This window comes from Physeter macrocephalus, chromosome 6 (genome assembly GCF_002837175.3).
Source record: "Physeter macrocephalus isolate SW-GA chromosome 6, ASM283717v5, whole genome shotgun sequence".
Taxonomy (NCBI): domain Eukaryota; kingdom Metazoa; phylum Chordata; class Mammalia; order Artiodactyla; family Physeteridae; genus Physeter; species Physeter macrocephalus.
In genome coordinates this window covers 27,646,387-27,672,702 of record NC_041219.1, presented here as the reverse complement: position 1 = coordinate 27,672,702, position 26,316 = coordinate 27,646,387, and the positions used below count along the sequence as shown (strand labels likewise).

Here is a 26,316-nt window from a genome sequence, read left to right as displayed (position 1 = left end):
AAAAGCATTTTGCCATTTTCACATTGTTATGCCCCTAGCTTATAGGGTGTTTTCTTGTTAAGTCATTTTCTATTGTGGATTTTTAAAAAATGGTGTACTCATAGGGAGTGTGATCATATTATGAAAAATGTGAGTGATAGAATATGATTAGATGTACTTCAAAGTCATAGTCTGCGTGAAAAATTGATGCTTTAAAGCATTTATTACCAAAATTTGTTCTTTTTGTGTTACCATCTCCCCCCTCCTCAGGTCCTCTTAATGTTTCTATATTTTTTTGGTGAACCAAACATGACTTGAAGAAGGTAGTGGGGGAGAGGGAGGAGTTGGAGGGGTATAAAATGAGCAGGCTGCTTTCCCAGGAACCTCTCACTTGCACGGTCTGAAATGACTGCTTTTGGGGAGGAGTGATATTCATACTGAAGGAGGTAAAAATGCCTGCCCATTTTGAGGAGCTTTTGCTTTCATAATAGAACTTCATTGTACAAACAAAAGGATGTTTTAAAGGAGAGGACCATTTGCAATTGAGTGTTTTCCATTTGGGTAGCATCTGACAGAGAATAATTTTCAGAGATTTTTAGTATTGCGTGCAATCATAGCTTAGCAGTTGGATCTTATTATTATTTTTTGGCTGCACTGCACAGCTTTCGGGATCGTAGTTCCCTGGACCAGGGATTGAACCTGGACTCCCTGCAGTGGAAGCGTGGAGTCCTAACTGCTGGACCACCAGGGAATTCCCAATCTTTTTATCTTTATGATAGAATTGTACATTTCATTTCTGTTTTAAGTCCCACGCATGCTTTTTAGGTAGTGTAGTAAACTGTTTTCTTACCTGCAGGGTGACTGAGTGAAACTGTGTATAATTTGCCCAGTAGTAATGCTGCGATCTGTATAATCCAATGAATGCTATGGCTTTTGCACTGGATAACTTTCAGATGACTTTTGTTTTGGCCTGCAATCTTATTAGTAAGATTGATTCAGCGTACTCCTTCAAAGTCACCTAATTTGTCTTCCACATGTCCTAAGAATGAAATCTCTGAGCAGAGCAGCCGTTGGATACAGGACAAACCTTGGACTGTGTGTATCTGTCATTTGAAAAAACGATTGGGAGAGAGACACTCTGTGAGCAGTGATGTTCTATGATGATTTTTTAAATTAAAAAAAAAACGATTGCTATCTAACAAACTACCCCAAAACTTGGCAGGTTCAAACAACCATTTTATTTTGAAGGTTAGGGATTCAGGAAGGGCTCAGCTGGGTGGTTTGTCTCTGATCCATGTGCTGTCAGTTGAGGTGGTTGGAGCTGGAGGATCTGCTTTTCAGATGGCTTTTTCACTCATATGTCTGGTCGTTGGGCCAGGATGGCTGACGGTTGATGCTGGCCCTTGGCAGGGGGCTCAGTTGGGAGCTGTTAGTTTGAACACTGCCACGTGCTTCTCCATGTGCTTGGGTTACTCACAACATGGCAGCTGGGTTTTTAGAGGGAGCATTCCCAAAAGGTGTGGGTGGAAACTTTAAGGCTCAAGGCTTCTTATGACATAGCCCTGTAAGTCCCAGAATACCACTTTCCCTGCATTTTATTGGTCGAGTAAGTCACTAAGACTGACCCAGACTCAAAGTGAGGGGACTTATCCTCCACCTTTCAGTGGGAGAAGAAGCAAAGAATTTGAGGCCAAGTTTAATGGCTGATGATGGAATCACATCAGGATAGCATTTATTTAATCTAAATTTATGCCTCTCCTAAGGTTCAAGTGGCTTAAAGTACAAATACTAATAAGTAGTTTCATGTACTGGTACCCTCATTCCAAGTGGGGGCACCAATTAAACACAAACTCTGAGGTCCTCCATTCCAGTCATGTAGTGCCTAAAAGTGGCATGACTGTAATCTCATCTCATAGTATCTAGAAAGATGTCAGTCCTCTGAGTCATTGTGCAAACTAGTTTGTCGAAAGAGTTCAAAGGAATCATAGATCTTACAGCTGGAAGGGACTCTAAGGGATTACATCATCATTATCACCTTCCAAAGAGATTTATTGAGCTCTACTGGGTGCCAGGCCCTGGGAATGCAGAGGCAAATATGACAGAATTCTTGCCCTTGAGACATAGTTGAGAAAATAGGACTGATGCGTAAGAGATGAATAGAAATTCGTAGACTGAGTGGCAAATACAAGTACAGGTGAAATGTGTACAAGAAAGAGAAGTGATCAGTAGAGGCTGTTGGGTCTGGGAAAAGATATAAAGAGATAGGCTCCTCATCACAATGAAACATAAAACCGATTACCTGCAAGTCCCTATGTGACCTGGGTCCCTGCTTCCTCTCAGCTCCTTTTCTGCCTCTCTTTTCCTCGCTCACTGGCCTCCTTCCTTGAATATGCAGACATTTCAGGACCTCTGCATTTGCTTGTTTCTCTATCTGGAATGCTCTTTCCCCAGATATTCTCATGGCTTCTTTTCTCACTGCAATCAGATCTCTGGTCAGATGTGCCCTCCTCAAGCCTTCCCTGACTACCTACCCTGTCTGCTTTCTACCCTTCATCACCATTTATCTCCCTGAAGGCAGGGCCATTGTCTGCCTTGTTCATTATTGTATCCTCAGCAACAAGAAGAGTGCCCGGCAAATAACTGGTGCCCAATAAAAAATGGTTGAATGAATAAATGAGTAAGTGAATGTAGAACCTTGAAACAGGGGAAGGATTTAGCAAAGTGAATAACAGATGATGTTGCTGGCTGCCTGCAAGGTAGAGTGAAAGAGAAACGAAAGTGTACGTGGTACATTCATAAATTATGTTTCAGTACCCTGACATCAGGGGTCATTGTTTTATAACCTTGGGTCCTTCAAACTACCTTCTTCTTAGCTGTATGTGATAAGCACTAAATTAGGGCTTACACAGGGAGTGATTCATTCAGACTAGAATTGCTGGGTCATACACGGCCTCAGTTGTAGGAGAACTTGCCATTCCTGAAAAATACTCTGTACTATACCACTTCTTTGTCTTTACTCCTGTTCATATTTCTATCTGAAATATCCCATGTTTTGTTGTGATGTTGAAATTCCACATGAATGATCCATTTCCTCCATTGTACTTAATATTTACGTGACTTGATTATCACATAAGGACATTCTGCATGAACTGGAAGTATTTGTGTACGTGTATTTCTTTCATTTGAATTCAAACTCTTAGAGGGCAGAGCCTGGGTCTAATTCATCTTTTATTTACCTATACAGTACATGAGAGATTCTTTTTTTATTTTTTATTTTTTATTTTCGGCTGCGTTGGGTCTTTGTTGCTGCACGCGGGCTTTCTCTCTAGTTGCGGCGAGTGGGGGCTACTCTTAGGTGCGTGCACAGGCTTCTCATTGAGGTGGCTTCTCCTGTTGCAGAGCACAGGCTCTAGGCATGCGGGCCTCAGTAGTTGTGGCACGTGGGCTCAGCACTTGTGGCTCGTGGGCTCCAGAGCTCAGGCTCAGCAGTTGTGGTGCAGGGGCTTAGTTGCTCCGCCGCATGTGGGATCCTCCCAGACCAGGGCTCGAACCCGTGTCCCCTGCATTGGCAGGCGGATTCTTAACCACTGCGCCACGAGGGAAGCCCCATAAGAGATTCTTAATAAAAATGTGTTAAATTTAATTAAATATGAGCAATGAGTGTACTTCAGCTTCTAATGTAAAACAAATGCGTATGCCTAGAAGTCAGAAGAGGCAATGCTAATTTCCCAAGGAAACAAAACAATAATGAAGTATCTTCATCCATGGATTTTCCTGGTCGATTTGATCTGTTTAGCTTCCTCATATTGCATTCATGATTTGCAAAGGGTCTGTAGAATCAACAACTTACACATTTTATTTCAGTTATCTCTTGCTGCATGACATACCACCCTAAAATGTAGTGGCTTCAAACAGTAACAGTTTATTATTTCTCACAATTTTGTGGGTTGGCCAGGCTCAGCTGGGTGGTTGTTTTGCTCCATGTGGCATTGGCTATAGTGTCATCAATATAGCATATGCTTTTGGGTTTGGAGCTTGGCTGCGACTAGAATGTTCAAGGCACCTTTACTCACATGTCTTGTATTAGCTGTAGACAGGAACAAATTTGCTCTCCTCAATAAGGCCTCATTTCCTCTGGTATCTAGACCAGCCTCCTTAGAGCACGGTGGCTGGATTCCAAGCATGTCAAAATGGAGGTTGTCACTTCTCTTGAGGCCTAGATCTGGACCTGGCACAGCATCACTTTCACCACATTCTGTTGCTCAAAATGAGTCACAAATTCAGAGGGAGGGGAAGTAAATGTCACCTCTCGATGGAGTGGGGATCATGCACATTCAGTGATGGGAGGAATTATTAATGGCAGTGTTTACAGACTATATACATCAGCATGCTTAGATATTCATTAATATTATCTTTTCAATGAGAAGTAGAACATTTTTAGTAAAGTTTCAGGCCTTTGAGTATTATTTGAACCCTTTGGCTTTGAATTTTGAATGGTTTCTAGAGAGAAGTGCTGTGAACATTTTGGGCATAATTGAGTAGCAGCTGAAGACGATCATTGACTGTGTTGACCTTGTTTTTTGCTCTGCTTGCCATTTATATTGTGTTGTACATGTTCCCTTCATCTGTGTGGAAGTTGGAATCACAAGCCAAGAGATCTGAAGGGTGGTCCTGAACTCTTCTCTGGTTCTCAGTGTAACTTAGAGCAGGTGACTCCAGCAGCAGGACAGGTAAGCGCAGGCCATAAAGCAAAAGGAAACAAGCCAGTTGCTCTCGGCTGATATTATAATGTGAACAGATGGCAGAAGGAAACTTGAATTACTCAGCTGCTGTTTGGCCTCCATCTTCTCTGCCCTAACTGGTTTCTTTGATTCTGTTCTTCCCACATAGCAGCCAGAGAGCTTTAAAAAAATGTAAGTCAGATCATGTCATTCTCCTGCTTAAAACACCCCAGTGGGTTTCCATTGTACGTGTAATAAAATACAGACTCATCATAAATTGGCTCCTGTTCCCACCTCTTCAACTTCCCCTCCTATGACTCTTCCCCCATCTTTATGTTTTAGTCACATTTTGTTTTTTTCTGTTCCTGGAGCCCCCCAGGTTTATCCTGCCAGGTTCATCCCATCTTGGGTCCTTTATACTTGCTGTTCCCTCTCTCTGGAACACTGTTCCTCTAGATCCCTGTGTGGCTGGCTCCAGATGACCTCAGAGAGACCTGTCATGACTCCCAGACTATAGTAGTGCACCAGGCATTCTCCCTCACAGTTTCTCTGTTCTCTTCTTTCTAGAGCTGAACCCGTTTCTCAGTTTTCATGTGTATAAAAACGGGGTTGATAATAACAGAACATACTTCATAAAGCTGTTATGAGGATTCAATTAGTTAATATTTAGAAGGCTGTCTGGCACATGATATGCTCTCAAGTGTGAGCTGTATTATTATATCACTCTTTACTACCTGCTCACTTATTTGCTTGTTTATTATCTTTCACCCAGCACTAGATTGTCAGCTCTTTGCAAGCGGGGACTGGTTTTGCCTGTCTTGTTCGTGTCCCATTTGTATTCCCATTCTGTTGGCATATACAGTAGATCTTCAATACGTACCTGTAAAATGAATAAATGAAAGGCGGAATGGTCATCCTGAACAGGCTAGTAAAATCCATGGTAACATGAAATTAAAGCTTGAGAAAGTTGAGTGGATTGTAAGAGACTTTTTAGTTGTTCAAAATGAGTGTAAGATTTTTTTTTTTTTTTTTTTTTTTTTTTTTTTGTGGTACGCCGGCCTCAAACTGTTGTGGTCTCTCCCGTTGCGAAGAGACTTTTTAGTTGTTCAAAATGAGTGTAAGATTTTTGATCCAGAAGAATTGTATTCCAGGACACTGAAAGAACTTGGGGATAATTAATTATTGTTTTATTTTTATGGAATTTTGAAGAGTGGAGAAATATCACAATTAGGAATGAAGGTAAATACAGTCCTGAGTTTCAATAGTGAGGAATATGGGTTCAAAAACCATACACTGAGGGGTGGGAGGAATTGGGAGACTGGGATTGACACATAGACGTTATTGATACTATGTATAAAATAGACAACTGATGGGAACATACTGCATAGCACAGGGAACCCTACCTAATACACTGTGGTAACCTAAATGGGAGGGGATGTCTGTATGTGTATGGCTGATTCATTTTGTTGTGCAGTGGAGGCTAACACAACATTGTAAAGCAACCATACTCCAATAAAAATTAAAAAACAAAAACAAAACAAACAAAACAAACCAAAAAAACCCCCACAGACTGAGAGGGAGCCTTATGCTATTTGTGGGTAGAGTTCTAGAATGGATTATTGAAAGGATGGTTTGTGAATGCTTCGAACAGTGTTGCTTAGTGGGAAAGTGGGGCACCCTTAGAGAAAAGAGACCTAGAAAAATAAATTGTTTTTTTTTTCAGGTCACCACTTAGTTTGGTGGCAGAATCAAAATGAGAATAAAGACCCCCTGATTCTGTTCCAAGGGTGTTTTCAAACTGGGATCTTAGAGCTCCTCAAATTCTATACGCCATAGAGTCTTTTTTGTATGTTTTTATTTTGAGGATTAGCTGGAAAAAAAAGCCACTTTTGAAGACAGTTTCTCAGTTGGGGAACATTGAGCCTTGGAAGTTAAAGGACATAGTCTCAGAGATCCATGAGATTTAATTTCCCTCCCCACTCCTTTAAAAGAGACCTGTGCAGTACTCTAGGTTAAGAAACTCGGCATTGTGATATTTTGCCAGTTTATCTGAGTAACCAAACAGTGCATGTTGTCCATGTACAGAAAACAGCACGTTCTTCCATTAGACCTGTGTTGTCCTGTATGGCAGCCTCCCATGTGTGGCTTTAGAAGAGTGAAACTGTGACTGCTTCAAACGGATATGTCCTGCAGTGGAAAATGCATTCTGGATTTCAAAGACTTAGTACCAAAAAAAAGTGTAAAATATTTCATAATTATTTACTTTATTTTGAGTATCTGTTGAAGTGATAATATTTTTGATAAATTGGGCTACCTAAAAAATATTATTAAGATTAATTGCACCTCATTTTTCTTTTTTAAAATGTGGCTGCTTAGGTCACTAGAAAATTTAAAATTGTGTGTGTGGCTTGCATTGTTGGATGGTGCTGCCTTAAACCTGTTGCCTCTCCCAGGAGGAAAGGTGAAGGAATTGGTAAACATCAGTGTGCAGCTACCTAACACCATTTGGATGGCTCTCATTCATAAATTTCTCTCTGTTGTGTATTTCTCAGAAGGTGGAAGGAAGACAAATGGCTAGAAATGTCAGGGTAATACAAGAAACACCTTTCTAAAACCGTTGTCCAAATATGGTTATGGGCTCTTTCTAGAGGTAGTGAATCCCTCATCATTATGCATAATTCAGGCAGAGGCTAGATAGCTGCTTAATAGGTTATTTGGAGAGAGCTCAGGTGTTTAAAATGAATTTCCCTTGCAATCCTGAGATTCTGATCCTGAAATAAAATCAGGCAGAGGGCTGGTTTTTACAGAAATATAAAATAGATGGATTCTGTGGGCAGGAGAAGAAAACAAAATTTACTTCACTCTTTGTTTCCTTTTCCTTTAAACTTTCATATGAATGTTTTTGAGGAGCTTTGAGGAGCTTTGCATTCTTGGTTACAGACAACCGTTTGGTTCTCTAAGCCTGGTGAATCTGGTGAGCAGTGCATTGGTTGGGAATGTGCTTGCCAACAAGTCAAGCAAACAAACAAAATCCACCAAACTGACAATGGCAAAATAAGTAGAAACTTATTTTAATCATGTAACAGGAAGTCTGGAGGTCAGCTGCTTCTGGCATTGGTTCGTTGGCTCAAAGGCATCAGGACAAGTGTCTCTGTTCTTCTCTTGGCTTTTGTTTTCCTTCTGGTAGCAAGATGGCTGCAACTACCAACAGTGCATCTGTAAGGCTGGAAGGTAGGGGAAGGAGTAGCTCCTGATGCATCTGTCAGTTTTATCTGGAAAAGCAATAGTCTTTTCAGAAATTGCCAGCACACTTCCTCTTTTGTTTCAATGGCTAAAATAGTCATATGGCCACGCCACTCCCAAATCTGATTCAGGTGCTTCGGAGTCAAGAGGGAAGATCATCCAGTGGCCACTGATGATTTTTGCCTAGGTTGAGTTTTACCCAACACTTCCTTTTTAGAGATGAGAAAACTGAGGACCAGAGAAGTTCATGCCTTTGAACTTGTAGGATAGGACTAAGACTTCTCCCTTTGCCCCTTCTACTTCACTAACTTCATTAGCAAGGAGAGCATATTCCCCCCAGATGATAGGGCACGTTGGATATAATTGTCACTATCTTGGATCTTTTTAATGTAGGTTTAGACATTTTGTCTTTCTACAAAAGAATTTTGAGTAGGTGAATGTAACGTGTACAGTAAGGAACAGCCGTATAGTTTTTACGTTTGTCTCCCCATTAATTTGTTGAATTTCCCTATCAGTGTTCCCTGTGTTTCTCTCTTTAAACCAGTGGCCCATTATGAGTACGAGTGGAATAATATATGTGTAAGAATAAAACAATTTTAAGCCATCATGATTACTGGCATTGTTCAGCTGAGTGAGTATCTGATTGTCACCAGCTGCTATACATACTCCTTGGATATGCAGTTGCACATTCTCAAACAGTTCTGCTTGGAAGGAAAAAAATATTTTTGATTGATTAAAAAAATAAAAATTGAACCAGATTCCACTACCTCCTTTAAAGACTCAAGTCCCCCCCACCGCCTGCCTCCTTTCCTGCCCCATTGCTCCTAGCAAAATCCCTCGTGAACTACTTTGGGAAATGATGGTGGTGGCAGTGGTGCGTTGGTATTTGTGAGAGCAAGGAAATGAAAGGTTGGAAATATATAAGAAAATCAAGTTTTGCTGAAGAGGAGAATTGACCTATGGAGTGTTGTAAGGCAAAATGAGGTTGGTGTGTAATAATGGAAAGAATTTGATATATGAAATAGGGTCCATTGTGGGTTGAGAAGCTGGGGACATTTACTTTGACCATTTAGAGGGCAGAGAATTTGATAGGAAACTAGCTAGTTGTGGAATGCTTCCTCTGTCTATACATTATATATACCTCTCTCTTAATCCTCAAAAACCTCTCTCTATGAGGAAGGTATTTCCCGCATTTTGCAGGGAAGGAAGCTCAGAGAGATGAACTTTTCCAGGGTTTGAAAGCTAATACATCATGGTGTTATTTAAACCCAAGGCTGACTCCAAGACCTGTGACTCTCCTACTGAGTTAATCTGAATGTTTGCAAAATCTGCAGCTCTAATTGTTTTTGCGGCTAATGTTCTTGAACTGGCAACAAGTAAATAGTTTAGCTATTTGATGACTCTCTCAACTTTTTGGGCTTATTCATTTGAGACCGTGTATTATTTATTTGGAACAATGTATTTTTACATTTAACTACATAGTTGATTTTTCTCAGCTCTTACTTTTTGTATTAGTGAACCAAGCTTTACTAGTACTCTTTTTTGGAGGGGTACCTCTCTTATCAGGCAAAAATCTTATTCAGATAAACAAATACATGCCATGACAATAAAGAACTACAAGTTATTGTTTTTCCCCATTCTTTAATGCTGTGCATCTTACCAGGTAGAAGTTTAGTTTTCATAGCAGGAAAGAACAAGTAGCAACTTTGTGAATTGTGGCATTTGAGATTAGACTGATAAGACAGTGAGTGACCTACAGCAGAGTAGTTAACAGAAAGGAACAGAATTGTTGCCAAAGACAGAGGAAGGTCTGTTGTAACTGAAAGAGTAATCTTTGGCATTTGGCCATCTCAGTTTCATGATAACATGAAGAAGCAGGAACCTTGGAATTGCTCTTCTTTATATTCCATTCCTGGATAATTACCAACCATACTCAGATTTTGAAAGGTCCTTTTATTTTGTGATTGCATCTTTCAGCAACAACTCTTATTATCCTATTATGCAATTTGTCTCATTTAAGATGCTCAGGTGGGAAAACTTTCAGCCTCAGCAACTGTAAAGATCACTATGATTGAGCATTTCGTGGCGCTTTCACTCACTTTGCTGTTGAGCAAGCAGGATTCAAGGCAGGTGAATTCTTTCCAGATGTGCTTTTGAATAACTGGACAGATCCCTGGGGTCTCTTCAGGATAACCCAAGTGACTGTGTGTTCTTGCTCCCTTTGTCCACACATAGCTTCCTGTGGTCACTCTGCAGAGGGCTCTGTAGTTGTGGGATGATTCCTCAGCTCATACTGAATCAGGAGGACAGGTAGATAGTCCTCCAAGCAGCGGATCCCCCAGCTTTCCTAGGTCTGCTTGTTTGGGTACCAGAACCCATCCCTCTCCAGGAGACACGCAGCAGTTTTGCTTTCATTTGCTTTGGCACCATTTTAGGTGTGAAACGGAACCGTTTTCTCCCAGAACATAATGTCCCTGTGTAGAAGTAAGTGATAGCAGTGAGGAGTCTAGAGCCAGGCCTGTTAGTAACTAATGCTGAATGACTCAACCTGACACTGATGGCCGTCTCCTGAGGTTATTGAGGAGGGAGGTATGGGAAGTGTGGTTCCTTTACCCACTGTGCCCAGCCCCCAACTCAGCGATGGGCTGCCAGGAGGACTGAGCCAGTGGGAGAAGCCCGCACGTGGACGGGGTTTGCTGACGTGTCCTGATGTGGAAGACAGGGCACACCCAGCTCTGTATTAATGGCAGGCATTAGGTCTGAAGTACTGAATGCAGCTTCTAGATGTGCCTCCTCCTTGCCAGGCATGTTCAGGGGAGAAACTGGGACCCACCTTAGGGGTTGGCGTCAGCTCTTTACGAAGCTTTTCCTGACAATACTCTGTATTCCTGGAGGAGGACTTTGTGTTGTTCTCATGGGCTTGCCTCTAACACAGAACTTATGATGCTGTGTTATGCTTGTCTGTTTGCTTTCTTATCTCCCTAGACTGTGAACCCTTGAAGATAGGGATAGTGTATATCTTATCACTGTTTTAATTCTCAGTGCTAGGTCATATTATGTGTTCACTAAATGTTTGTTAAATAAATGAAATAATAATGTTCAGCCCCTTTATTCCACATGGTACTCCATCCTGTCCAAGGACAGAATTTTATCAGAAATTATATTGGTTATCCTCAGTTGGTACTCAGACTAATGAAACACAGTAGCATAGATATGAGTAGAGCTGAAAAATAAAGGTGATTATAAAATACATAGAAATAAACTTAATAAGAATTGGGCAGAATTTATGAGAAAAAGACTTCCAAACTTAGCTGAGGCATATAAAAGAACACTTGAATAAATAAACATATCATGTATGTTGGTGAGAAGAGTTATTATAGTAAATGTATCAATATCATTTTTGTCCACATTAGTCTAAAACTTAATGCTATTCCAATAGAACTTGCAATGGGATGATTATTCTGTGGAACTTGATAAGTCCAGAATAATATTGTCTGAGACTAATGAAGAATGAAAAACAGGGGAGAGTTTATCTCATCACATATTAAGACGTTGTAAAATATAGTAAATAAAAACAAAATAGCATATAAGATAGAAGCCAGTATAACCTGGATTCCAAAACTTGATGAAGACATTATAAGGAAAAAATATGGACTTCATTAACATAGATGTAAAAATCCTTAACAAAATATTAACAAGTTGAATCTAGCAGAATAGAAAAAAGATAATACATCATTACCAAATGCAGTTTATCTCAGAAACTCAAGGTCAGTTTAGCGTTTGAAAGCCATGTAATTTATCATGTTAACAGAATAAAAGAGAATTTAGAATTAGTCTAAATAAAAACAGACTTGAGTATACATATGGAAACCTGGTACAAATCTACAATCCTTTATTTGAAACATTTGGGGCCAAACATGTTTCAGAATTTAGGGTTTTTAACAACATCTCATAGTCAAATTTGTGTTTGTTTCCACAGCAAAACTGATTAATAGTGACACTAAATGGAATAAATAAAGGCCAGAAATAGCATCAACATTACCTCAGGTAAGGCTTTGCTACCACATAATTTTGGCACCAAACTTCAGAAAACACAAACAGAAAGTTCTTTGTTTTCAAGAGCTTTATGATTTCAGAATCTCAGGGAAGGAATTATCAACTTTTTAACATAAAGTTGGCACATTTCAAATCAGAGATGAAAGGACTTCTGAAGGGTGTTGGGATTACATACTAGTCATTTAAGAGAAAAAGAAATAAAGTTAAATCCCTACTTTATAGCAAAATTAATGTTTTTTTTTTGGCTGCGCCACACAGCTTGCGGGATCTTAGTTCCCCAACCAGGGATTGAACCCAGGTCCTCAGCAGTGAAAGTGCAGAGTCCTAACCACTAGACTGCCAGGGAATTCCCAATGATTTATAGAGATTTTACTGTTAAAAAATTAAAGAATCTATAAAAGTAATAGAATAAACTATATACCCAGTCTTTATTTATAGTCTTGTGATAGTGGAGATCTTCGTAAGCGTTACACCAATGGTAGAAACTAAAGAATTAAAAAATAAAGAAGAAAAGGAAAAGAGAGATTAAACTATGTAAAAATTAACTTCTATACAACAAAGAACACCATAATAAAGTTAAAAATGAATGCCAACACGGGAAAAATGTTGGCATCATATATAATAGCAGCCAAAGAGTTATTACCCATAATTTATAACAAGCTCTTACAGATTAATAAACAAAAGATGAATTCTCCAGCACAAAAAAAGACCAATTATATGAAAAGGCAGTTTGCAAGAGAAGAAATACAAATGGCTGCCAGTATTCTACCAGTACTCAGACAACAATTAGGACTACTACAACTTCTATAGCTACTGCAGCAGCTACAACCAGCCGCTACCATTTACTGAGTGTTTATTGTGCACCAGGGACTGGGCACATAATACTTAAGAAAATACTGAGACAGGTGTAATTATTTACACTTTGCAATGAGGAGTACACGATTTAGTGAGTTGAGGCAGCTTGTCCTAGGTCACACATTTAGCAGGGCTTTTGTAACTCAAAACTGTTTGCCTCCAAAGCGCTTGCTCTTCAGTAGACACTGACTTACTGCCTCTATATATCAATGTACTTATGAAAAGAAAATCAAATGAAAGCAGGCTGAAGTTACCATTTGTTTTGTCTATCAGATTGGCAATGATTTGAAAAGAATTCTCATTGCCAGGGAAGGTCAGGATGTGGAGAAGCCTGGTGGGAGTATCAACTGGCATGAGCCTTCTGGAAGGCAGTTAGGCAATATGTATCAAAAGCCACATCCTTTGACATAGTATTTCTACTTCTAGGAATTTATCTGAAAGGACTAATTTGACAAATACTCGTATGTACAAGGATATTCAATTCAATATTGTTCATAAAACCACAAGGTTGAAGGAAACTTACTTGTCCTTCAATGAAAGATTGGTTAAATCAGTTAGGGGAGAATTGATGATATAAAGCTATATTTATTAATTTTTGAACATTGTCCTATTCAAATTTATTATTGGATGGAAAAATAAAACAAAACAAAGCAGGTTGCAAAACAGTCCATGTGGTGCAACCCTATATTTGAGAAACTCAAATTGTTTATATATGCATGTATGCCAAGAAAAAAGTCTGGGACGTGGTGTTGACAGTGGTGTAATTATAAGTGATTTATTTTCTTTATATGTTTCTGCAATGTTTATTGATTTATTTTTTGCTGTTACACATATACTCTGGTATTTAAAAAGTACTTTAAAATACATATAATTTCCCCGTACTGATGGAACATCCCAACTTGAAGATTAAGCACAAAATCTGGGGATCTAATCCAGGTCTGTAAATTTACTTTGCTTTTGTTAGGGGGTATTTAGGTACTTTCCATACTTACATTTTACTCTTTGAAAGTTGACACGGGCATGAGTTTACACATACACATGATTTCCCACATGTTTTTCCAAGAATTGTCAGATTTCTTTTTCACTGATTGTGTTTAAAGTCATAGTTTGCCAGCTATTTGGTTTACAAAATCCAGTCGGTGTGAAATTGACGTGAATAAACTTTTTAATAGATATAAGGAAGTCCTATTCATGTTTGCCCAATCAGTAGATCAAGGTCAGATTTCCTTATTGGGCTGACACCTTCTAAATAATAAATGGAGTTTTTAAAAGTAGGCTTAACAAATGTAGCTGAGGAGTCCTGCCCAAGGGAAAGGTTTAGAAAAGTATTATTTCTGATAGGGAGGCGGCCATGTTGGGAATATCTTAAAAGGCTTGATATAACCTAGAATTTACTATGAAACTGTGAAAACTAATATATGGCATGTGAGCAATTTGCACAGTGCTTTTCAACATCTTTCTAACCACTCAACATTGTTTAGTGATGAGAATTGTGGACTAAGGAGTGTACATTTTGGTGGTGTTTGAAGATTTGGATATAGGGATTTGAGTTCCATTTGATTGAACTGGCAGTTTAAGAAATAGATTTTTAAATTGCTTACCAAATGAAAAAGGAAAACACTTGTAGTGAAAATGCTGGTTGTAGATAGTTCTAAAGGCCATTTGGGGCAACAGAACAAGGTGACAATCACCGAGAAAATTGTTAGTAATGGGCTCTTAGAGACAGGGTCTTAATGCAGTTGTTATTTTAAATTATCTTTAAATTGGTTTGTTGACCCTGTTTTTCTGTTTTGACATTCTCTTTCAAAGGTATATAAGTTACACTGATACTATTTGAATAGTGGAACTCTTATGTAGCAGTTAAGAGGGTGCATTTTGGAGTCAGGCAGACCTGTGTTAAAATCCAAACTCTACTACATAGTAGTTTTTTGACCTTTGGCAAGTTACCCAGTCTCTTTAGGTCTCTCTCAGTTTCTTCATCTCAAAAATACCAACCTTACAGGGCTGTTGAGAAGATTAAGTGAGATAATTTTTATAAAGAGCTTAATAGCATCTGACACGGATAAATGCTTCGGTTGCTTTAATGATTATGTACAGTTCAATCTTATTTAGAATATTTTTATAATATGTAGTATAATGGAAAGAATGTATGTTGTACTGTCTAATGAACCCACATTTGAACCCTGGCTGTGCCCCTTAATAACCCCATAATCTTGGGCAAGTCACTTATGTGCTGAGCCCGAATTTTCTCCTCCATGAAACGGGGTCCTCCGTAATGTTTACTTTGTCAGATGTTGTGAGGATTAGAGATGGTAGGCCAAGTGTCAAACTCTGTGTTTGGAGCAAAGTAGGTATTCAGTGAATGGTAACTATTGTCATTGCTATGAAATCTAATAAATATCAAAGAACCTCTTAAGGGCTTTTTATATTTTCCCTCTTTGTTTTTTACCTTTAGTTTCAATTCTTTAAGAAACTGGGTACACATAGCCAAGACTATGCAATATAAGAAAAGCGAAAGAAGTTATATAAAATTGATCATAGTACTACATTCGGTAAACCAAAAGAATGAGAGTCTGAAGTGATGGACTGTATTAATAGAGAAGGATGTGTACATAGGGCCTGGCCTTGGGGCCCTTGACGGGGACTGGTCTCTCAGGAAGAAGCAGCATGAAGGGCAGTGGTTTCATTTCTCCTAGTCGCCCCCTGTCACTTACTACACTGAGGAAGTGTATGTCATGGGCTTTTGATCCTGTGCTGGCTGACCAACTGGCCAGTCCTCTAGAGCAGCTGCTGGAGGTGCCTGGTGCACTGGCACTGAGGGCAGGCCCGGCTGGCTGGCAAGCACTTGTGATGTTACGCTAATGAGTCCTTCTGTGGAGGCTGCCCTCCCAGGTGGGCTTTGTCCACACACAGTCCATCTTGCTTCATATTTGCCTGGTATGGTGCTTGATGTATCCATTTGTCTGCCTGTCCTCCTGCCCTCCCTCCCTTCCATCCTTCCTTCCATCCATCCATCCATCCATCCATCCTCTAAGTGCTAGGTATAGCAGTGAAAAACAGATAAAATCCTTGCCTCAAGGATCTTACATTTTAGAGATTCAAAGCATATTTATTTACTTATTTACTTGTTTGTTTATTTATTTTAGGCTGCGTTGGGTCTTCGTTGCTGTGCGCGGGCTTTCTCTAGTTGCGGCGAGAGGGAACGGTGTACAGTTCAATCTTATTTAGAATATTTTTATAATATGTAGTATAATGGAAAGAATGTATGTTGTACTGTCTAATGAACCCACATTTGAACCCTGGCTGTGCCCCTTAATAACCCCATAATCTTGGGCAAGTCACTTATGTGCTGAGCCCGAATTTTCTCCTCCATGAAACGGGGTCCTCCGTAATGTTTACTTTGTCAGATGTTGTGAGGATTAGAGATGGTAGGCCAAGTGTCAAACTCTGTGTTTGGAGCAAAGTAGGTATTCAGTGAATGGTAACTATTGTCATTGCTATGAAATCTAATAAATATCAAAGAACCTCTTAAGGGCTTTTTATATTTTCCCTCTTTGTTTTTTACCTTTAGTTTCAATTCTTTAAGAAACTGGGTACACATAGCCAAGACTATGCAATATAAGAAAAGCGAAAGAAGTTATATAAAATTGATCATAGTACTACATTCGGTAAACCAAAAGAATGAGAGTCTGAAGTGATGGACTGTATTAATAGAGAAGGATGTGTACATAGGGCCTGGCCTTGGGGCCCTTGACGGGGACTGGTCTCTCAGGAAGAAGCAGCATGAAGGGCAGTGGTTTCATTTCTCCTAGTCGCCCCCTGTCACTTACTACACTGAGGAAGTGTATGTCATGGGCTTTTGATCCTGTGCTGGCTGACCAACTGGCCAGTCCTCTAGAGCAGCTGCTGGAGGTGCCTGGTGCACTGGCACTGAGGGCAGGCCCGGCTGGCTGGCAAGCACTTGTGATGTTACGCTAATGAGTCCTTCTGTGGAGGCTGCCCTCCCAGGTGGGCTTTGTCCACACACAGTCCATCTTGCTTCATATTTGCCTGGTATGGTGCTTGATGTATCCATTTGTCTGCCTGTCCTCCTGCCCTCCCTCCCTTCCATCCTTCCTTCCATCCATCCATCCATCCATCCATCCTCTAAGTGCTAGGTATAGCAGTGAAAAACAGATAAAATCCTTGCCTCAAGGATCTTACATTTTAGAGATTCAAAGCATATTTATTTACTTATTTACTTGTTTGTTTATTTATTTTAGGCTGCGTTGGGTCTTCGTTGCTGTGCGCGGGCTTTCTCTAGTTGCGGCGAGAAGGAACGGGGGCTACTCTTTGTTGTGGTGTGTGGGCTTCTCATTGTGGGGGCTTCTCATTACGGAGGCTCCTCGTTGCACAGCATGGGCTCTAGGTGCGCAGGCTTCAGTAGTTGTGGCTCGCAGGCTCCAGAGCGCAGGCTCAGTAGTTGTGGCGCACGGGCTTAGTTGCTCTGCGGCATGTGGGATATTCCTGGACCAGGGCTTGAACTCGTGTTCCCTGCATTGGCAGGTGGATTCTTAACCACTGAGCCACCAGGGAAGCCCCTCAAAGCCCCTCAAAGCATTTTGAAATATCAAATGTAGTATCTCATTTGCTTTTTACAATGAATATGTGAGTTTTGAATTTTTTAGTACTTTTATTTGGTAGATGAGGAAGTGGAGATATTTTGAGATTAAATGGCCTACCCAGGATAATAGTACTATGAGTAGAACCCCTTAGTTTTCATTCATGGTTTAACACCCTTTCTTCTATGACACTATGCTTTCTATTCTAAATATGTTTTCCTTTATCAGAGCACTTTTTCATACTGTTTTCTTCTTGATATATCAATCACAGGTAGCCAAGGGAATTTGAGTTCAGTGGACAAGCTTTAACCTTTCAGTGTGTTCCTATTGCTCTTAGGGTGAGATTTGAATCCAAACTGTCATCTACAATGTCCTGAAGCATCTGGCTATGCCACCTTCCCAGCTTGTCTTGGGACACTTTCCCTCTTATAACCTGCCTTCTTTCCTCACCTCAGAAGCATTGTGTTCTCTCCAGCTTCAGGCCTTTGCATATTTTGTTCCCTTTGCTTGGAATGCTTCTCTCTGTTCCTCCTCCTGTCCCTCCATACCCACCTTCATCGAGTTTCACTCAACTCATATATCTCAGCTTTAATGCCACTTCTGCGGAGAGGCCTTCCTCATCCCCCAGCCAAAGGTCAGGTCTCTGTGCCATACATACTTTCTCACAGCATCCTGTGGTTTTTCTTCGTAACAAGCCTATCACAATCCATGGATTTGTTTGCTGCCTTCCTCCCGTCTTGGAATGGTTAGAAGATAAGCTCTATGAGGGCAGGAACTCTGGTTATCTTGTTTCCCCTGCTGTTTCCTCAGCTAGCACTGGGCCTTATATTAGATGCTCCAAAAATATGGAATGGAGAGTGGCTGGAGCAAATTTATGGTTTGTTCAATTTCACTTCCCTCTGGAATCTGATTCTAACAATGAAGGCGGTTTATGAAATGGTGTAGGTTACTCATGTTTCATTAATGTTTAAATAAGAAATGGGAAAGCAACTACTAAGATTTGGAAAGTTAGTAAAGTGGCAGCAAAAAGTGACAAAGGGGAGAAACAAAACTCCATACAGAGCCTGGGGGAAAAGAGAATAAAACAAGTTATTTGTTTTTGTGTCCCTTTCCCACTAAACTTTGAGCAATTTGAAGTCAAGCACCAGAACTTGTTTAAGTTTTATATTGTAAAAGAAAGTACAGTGCCTGGCTCATAGTAGCTCTTGAATAAATGTTGAATGAATGAATGATACACCTCTTACCTTTGAAGCTGCCTTCTTGTGTTCTTAATGCTGAAATTAGAAATAGGAATAGTATGATTTATAGAAAGAATACTGGATTTAGAACCAGACAGATATAGGTTTAAAACTGCATTGAGAATGGGAATAAGTATGCCTACCAAGTGGGCTTATTGGGAGGGTGGTGTATAAAGTGACTGGCACATGTAAGAGGTCCTCGAGAGATCTGAGCTCCCCTTTTCTGCCTCTCTCCCTTTGATCTAGTCCCACAAAAACTTTTGAGGATTATGGTACCTAAATTGTTAAAATAAATAAAGAGAACTTCAAAGAAAATCATGCCACTGGAGCTATGACATGAATCAGTACGTGGCACTCACATTTATCAGAGCAAGCATGACGCCAGATGCTTAAAGAGCAATGCAGGATGTTGTGTAGGAATTGGAGAATAATATTCTTATTATTCTTGTCTGTGGTCAGCCTGTTACTAGAAAAAGAAACCAAAATGATTTCTAAGGTCCTTAGGTTCAAACCTTTCTGTTTTGACCTCTGTCATTTATGTTTTTCCCATCTTTACTTACAAACATCACCTAACCCCAGCTCTTCCTCAGATTCTTTCTTCTAATAGTTTTATTTTGTTCTCCACAGCAAATTCTTTTATTTCCATCAATGGCATTTCAAATACTTTTGATGGGTGGATGGAAGGTGTGTTAAATTTTGATAGATCCACCGATTTCCTTGAGTTCCACACTGATTTCTTTTAGGATGTGACTAGGTAGCCCGATTATTCTCCTGTACCCCAGCTCCCATCCCCATCTAATTATGATACAGAGGACAGAGAAGTGTGACCAGTTTTTCTTTTTCCTCTGAGAATAGAGCAAGAACAAATGGTTTCAGACTACAGCAGGACAGACTTTGGATCAACCAGCAGGATCTATATGAGCCTTGCACTAGGCTCATTATGTTTAAAAGCTAGAAGTCATTTTACAGCCACATCAGGTTTGTTCTCATTTATAGCACCTGTTTTTTTTTTCGTGCAAAATATGCAAGGCTCTGGAGATACAAAAACAATTAGTTCCTTGAGGAGTTTGAGTCCAGCAGGGGAGACAGACGCATGAACAGACATGGTACTATCTGATAGAGGCAGTGCAGGTATGTGTACAAGTGACACAGGAGGCAGAGATGGACTCAGATGTGGGACAGGTGAGGGGTGGTGGCATAGGCCGCCTGCTGAAGAGTAGAGTTCACTGTGTGGACAGGGTTGGAGAGGCTGTTCTAACTAAAGGAAAAAGCGCGCGGAGAGACACGGAGACATGTACTAGCATGGTGGGTTCAGGGAACTTCCAGTAATTAGATATTGTTTGATTGTCAAGTACGAAGGCTGTTGTGAAGTCTGGCAATGCCAAGGTAGATTATAGAATTTCTTTCTTTGAAGTCTTAAAAATCAAAATGAAGCATTTATGTCTGCTTAGGATGGTTTGGGTAGTATTTTTGCCAGAGGTAGAGGCATATACTGTATGTATCAGAGAAAGGTCAATGACTATTTCTGTAAATGTTGAAGTTGTATTAAATAATTTAAGAGAAAGGACTCAAACTTTGCACTTTACTATATTTGCTATTCTGGGATGTACAGTTTTCAAGTCACTTAACTAAGGCACTCTGTTTTGTGGAACTCTTCTCCCTCTTCATGAAACAAATGCATTCATAAAAAGCAGTAGAAATTCAGTGTCCTCCTTTCTCCATTGGAGGGGTGTTTTCTTTTGGAGCAGATGTAGTTCCCAGGGAATCAGTGTAAGAGTCAGAAAAAAAAATGGAGGGTGGCCTCTCCTGGGCCACTCTTGGCTGCCTGGGAGTGAAATGGAACCTCGGATATTGTGTACCTTTAAATCGTCCATGTTGCCTGTTTCACGGCCTCCCCAGGCCAAGGAACTGGCTAGTCAGTTTCTAGTTCTCAGAACTGGAGCAGGACTGCTGTGCTTGCAGTTGCATGCTTTTTATGGAACAGGGAATGTTGTTTAGGGAATTTAGGCAGCTGGAACCTGCCACATTAGCAATTTGGACTAAGGAAAAATTTCAGAGTGAGAAAATAAAGCTTATTATATAATTTCACTTGGGTATTTAGGAGGCTGAGAGGGGAGATGAGAGTATTATGAAGGCAAGTAGGAGAGTTTCATAAACAGCTCCCTCCCTCTCTATTCCTTTTTACCGTAAGAGCTGGATTTAAATAGGGCGATCACGTGGCCCATTTTGAAAAGGGCAGTCATGTTCTTCTGCTGTTTCTTAGCTGTTTTGTCAGTTGGAGCAAAACAACAGCGCTGCTCGCTTTTTGCAGGGTTAGAGGAAAAAGGAAGGGCTGGCAGAAGAATGGGGTGGGAAGCTAGAGGAGAGAGGAGAGGCCAAGAGTGTCAGACTGTGGGGACGAGGACCTGAAGGAGGCCCCTTTGGCCTCAGGGATGGGGCCTGGAACTCTGCCTTTTTGAAGCCTGTTGACGATCTCATCCTAATTTAGCCTTTTGTGGAATCTTCCATGAGATGTGGTTGCCAACTTCAGCCTTCCTAGAGAATAGAGCCTGCTGAATCTGTTATGAAGTCTACCCAGAAGTTGGCAAAGCAGGCCCCCTCCTTAGAACCAGGATAACACTGACAGGAGGTGAAAGTCCGCTCCTGCTTTAAGAAAACACAGTCAATGCCTCACACCTGTTTCACCCCCACTGCACAAAAGAAAAAAAAACCACCGGCCCTCAGCAAAAACTAAAACTGACGTCACTGTAACCTTTGGTTATTCTTTCTTTGTGCGTAAAGTGTCAACCTCGTTTTATCTTGTAAACAATCGAAATCTTATTTCTTTCCAGAAAATTACAAAAGGTAACAGGGACCAGATTCAAACAGAATAAAAATCATATCTTAAAGGGAAATCATTTAGGTTCCTGGTGGCTTCTTACTTCATCATACTAACTTCTGTTAGCAAAGTGTGATTTTGAAAGGATGCAGGGAGTTTGGGAAAAGAGAGCTTTATATATTTTTTGTTTTTCCCTTTCTTCTCACAGCAAAATACAAAGGTATCTGACCGTAGAGATGCTTAAACTGAGCTGTTCTGATTGACAATGGTCAGGACATGGAAGTGTGGTGCCCGGGGATGGGCAGCTGCCCGGATAAAGGACCTGGCTGGCTGTACTTTCCACCTCTCTCTCCTACACCCAAACAGGGAGATTTGAGCAGTGGTTAATGTAGCCTCTTCTCCTTTTAAAAAAATGTGTCCCCTGCTCATTTCCAACACAGATTTGAGGTTGTTACTCGCTTATCTTAACAGAACATGTGTCTTGAAAGTATTATTTAACATAGAATATAATGTTATTTAGATCTTATTAAATTATCCTGTTTTTAGGGTATGCCAATGGACTAAATTTGTCTGAACTACTGAGATTTAGATTATCTAACTTTTATTGGCATTGGAGGATTTCTCTTAAAAAAAAGCTATTGAGATTAAATATCAATATCATATAAATCTTTCTAGGAAAATATAATCGAAAGCGTCAAGGCTTCTACAGTTGGTGGTTTCTGTTATCTTGGTTCACAGAGCTATGACAATGTCATTGAATTTCAAGAATTCAAAAAGATAAAAATAAAACTCATAGTTTTGAAATGGAGAAAGAGAAAGATCCTGGAAGTTGTCTTCTGTTTTTAAAATAGTCATTCTCACCTTAAAAGTGCAAAAACTATTTTTCATTTATTAAGAAAAAACACTGCCAGCTTATACTCCTGAATTAATGCAAAGACCAGTATTTTATAAATAAAATACTACTACTACTAATTGTGGAGGCTACTGTTTACAACTCTGCTTTTGATTTATTGCAAATATGCCTTCAATTTTCTTCCTCATTACCAACCACCTTCTTTAATTACAATAGGACTTTCATACAATATTTGTATTGTTTATTTTGAAGCATCTAACTTTAAAAGAAGTTTACTGATTTTTATAGCAAAAAATACAAATGTTTTTATTTTAGGATACAGACCATAAACTAAAACGTTACTGGGGGAGTTTGACCAAAGGTACAAAAATATATGGGAGGAAAAGTATACTTGCCTAATACTGTGCACATTTTTACAACAGAACAAATGACATCTGGATTTAGAGTTTTAACTAGTAGTAACCTCATTTGTTTAGTAATGACTTTTAAAATTAGAAAAAGAAAAATCTGCCGAAGCAGACCAGGCACTTACTAGATATTGAACTTGGATGAGCTGAAGTTAGTGAAGCAGGGTAATTAGAATAACTTTATCAACATCTAAATATTTCTCCTTTTCTTTAACATTTCAATTAAGTGTGAAGAAGTCCCAGAAATGAGATACCCATTAGCTACATGAAAGGAATTCTGAGGATTATAAGCTAGCCACACTTTTCTATGGCATGAATACTTTTTTCTTTTCTTTTTCTTTTTTTTTTAATTTGGAGGGGATTTTAAAATTTGTTAAGCTTCCCTAACGCTGTGGTTTACCACAGGTTTTGCTTTTAATAAAAAAAAAGAAAAACTTTTAAAAGAAGCTATCTGAATCAATTCATTTTTGTTTGTAGTCAGTCATTTTTGTTTGTTATTGTGATTAAAAATAAGTGGACTATATTTCTGTGAAAACCACATTCTTAATGTTACTACCTACCTAGAAAATATAGGAGTCATACTTGACCATTCCTAATCATTTTGAAATTCTCTGATCATTTTTTTTAGGGCCAGCATTGACTGATAATAATTGCGTGGCTCGTTATTTATTCTTGTCATAGTAGTTTAGTTATTTTTGTATAACTATAGTTTTTTCAAACTAGTTGGAAATGATTCTACTTGTGATTATCAAAGTATGTACATTTGATAATTTTGTTGTATAAAATACTTAATACCTGTTCAAAGCTGTTTGAGTTTCGGTTTTAAAACAGCTCTGTAGTTTGGTGAGTCCTGTAGAGATTCCGGCTTTCTCCGTGGCCTGCCAGCCAAATAATTTTTGCAGCATTTTCCTTTGCTTTCTTACAAACATTTAAAAAATTTCCTTGCTTTTTTGTAAGTTCAACGATTACGTTAGAAAGCACTGAAGTTGCTATGAAATTGCCCTTTAGTTTTTCATGTATTAGGGAGAAATGATAGATTTTTGCATATCCCCTGTAAGTTGTTAAAACAAATACTGAGGGCTGCTATTCTCATGGAGCTGTATACTTGCACTATTACAGATGAAATGATTATGTCTGACTGTATTGCTTTAAAATGAGTTTTGTTGCTTTCACGCTTAGGCAAAGATATTTAAATTTATTTTTGTTCAGTGTATCATGTAATATACTTCTCCCCCATCTTGTGCTCCCAAATTTGGGATAAGCATTGAATCCTTTTTGGACTGCAGGTTGCTGTCTGATTTACTAGAAAGCATGATGCATCTAAAATAGTGGCTAATGATTATGGAGTCCCACCTTAAAGGTTATCAAGAGAAAAAGTTAAAATATCAAGGAAGGTGCTACTACAGTAAAAACCTTATTTCCTCTGTAAAACCGTGATATCTTATAGGAAGCCTTGGATCTTATTCTCAGCTACCAGAAATGTTTAAATATGAAAGTAAAGATGACATGAGAGTGTAGTACATTGTTCTTAAGGCCCACTGTTCTCAAGGTGCATGGTTATTAATCTTGGTTTGAATGTATAAATTATATAAGATTAATTTACAGATAGGGTCAATGGAGGTTAGTGCATGGGGTTTTAGAATGAGGAAGCTGATAAAGTATTACTCATCAGCCTTTCTGCTTCCGTTTTTGACGCTTTGGAAATGCTGTTAGTTTTACTTTTCTGTGTTCTTAAAGCTGTGGTCGAAGTAAGTAGGCTTAGAGAGAAAACTTACATTATTTTCTCCTTTGTAAAATAAGGGGGCTGGACCGTGCTCTTTCTAGGCAGTTTCCAGAGATGTGAATCTCGGATTCTGAACTCTCACTACTCTTTCGGAGCTCTACCTTTCTACTCTGCACGCCCTGCTTTTTGTTATCTGATTTGCAAGTCAATGTTATGGAAAGTCTCTATTGTAATGCAAACAGCCTCAGCTTCAGGTCCCAGCTGATACCAACAACCCAAACACGCTATTCAAACCACCCCGGAAAGAAAAATCGTTTTAAAAGATGGCAAAGTTTACTTTCATGTTCACCCCAAACGAAGTTCTCGAGCAGCATCTGGCTGTGCAGAGTAATCCAATCTATTTTAACGCAAAGATTTTCCAAGAAGGCAGGAAACAGTCAAGGGGAAGGCTTTCAGGCATCTGCTGTTTCGTTTCCAGATCCCTTGTGTTAATTTAATGTTTCTAGGGAACCAGGCTCTTTCTTTTTTCTCAGAATCCCTTCTCTAGGAACTGGTGAGTGCGGTGGCGCTGTGCGAATAGCAGATAAAGCAGAGAGCTTGGCTGGGGCGCTCCGCGGTCCTTTGCAGCCTGGTCATCCCGCCACCCCTGGGGCGCCCTGGGTGTGATCTGCGGGTGACTCGGCAGTTTCCCTTCGTTCCTTGCATCTTACGCAAAGGCGGCGCCCGGAGTGACAGAGGTATACTTGAAAGACGTGTTTACTTGTATTTGTCCGATTTGGCCTTAGTAAAAGGTAGCTAGGAAGCGACTGGCTCTTCCTCGCTCTACAAAACCAGGGAAACTCAGCCAATCTCCAGGAAACAAACCAAACCCAAACACAAACCTGAGTGAAGTGTGAATCTTGCATTAAACACTTGGATTTGTGTTCGGGAAGAGAATCCCGGGAAAATTGGCGTTCCTCTCAACAGCCTGCTGCCCATCCTCGGTAAATTAGCAATCACAGGTTGCCGGGAAATTTCTTGTCCTTGTGTGATGAGCAGTTTCGGCAGATTTTGTTTTGAAGGGGCAGACTGTGCTAGTGGAGTCAGGTGTTTGTGCGGCGCCAGAATATTAACGCCTTGTGTTCCGGGGCCCTTATCTTCCGGGCAGGGACTCTCCCATTCTCGTCTCGCACTTCAGAACCAGAAGGATGCATCCAAACTTCGCCTTTGGAAAGGAATTCTGCAGAATCAAAACCCAAAAAAGGCTGTCCTTTAAAATAGTTTCGTTTTGGGATATTCATATCTGTCTAGAAACTTACAATGCTAGTAATTCATGTTGCTGTGAGAATTGCCCTGGTACCTAATGTTAAAGTTTAATGAGTTCACATGTAACTTACGTTGTACTCTGATAATGCCAGTATTCTTATAGCAGCCAATCTAACTGTGTTACTAAGTTGTTGGAATCACAAAATTTGAGTTGGAATAGAGTGTAGAGGTCATTTAGGCCAATTTTTAAATGGAATTGTAAGAATCTCTTTTATAACATTTCTGACCACTTTTTGAGGCAGTCCATTCTGTTGCTGGAGAGCTGTAATTATTAAAATGTTATTCCTTTTATTAAATTGAATTCTCTCCTTGGTTCTTGTTCTCCTTTAAATAATAAAAGCCTAAAACACCTTTTTTTCATATATTTTAGTGAGTGTGGTATATACTTGAAGATCATGATAAGACAAGAGATTAGATTCATAGTAATGATAACCACATTTTGGGCTCCAAATTCTTGCTTTATGCCTTATGAATCTTCTTTTGAACTGCTTAGAAACAATGGCAGAACTTCCCATTT

General features: G+C 39.6%; 1 protein-coding gene and 1 long non-coding RNA gene across 3 annotated transcripts in view; one reads left to right on the top strand and one right to left on the bottom strand.

Annotated features, from left to right (window-relative positions):
• CRADD (CASP2 and RIPK1 domain containing adaptor with death domain) overlaps positions 1-26,316 on the top strand; it is a 190,884-nt gene that overhangs the window by 25,023 nt on the left and 139,545 nt on the right. The window lies entirely within an intron of this gene.
• Positions 16,548-25,584, bottom strand: LOC114486417 (uncharacterized). Of its 2 annotated transcripts, none has more exons than XR_003680103.2 (3): positions 25,376-25,584; positions 18,700-18,729; positions 16,548-18,519 (listed from the first exon to the last, which is right to left on the bottom strand). It is a non-coding gene; the product is annotated as an uncharacterized lncRNA (long non-coding RNA). The 2 variants fall into 2 exon arrangements; XR_003680102.2 differs by having other exon boundaries at positions 24,832-25,583.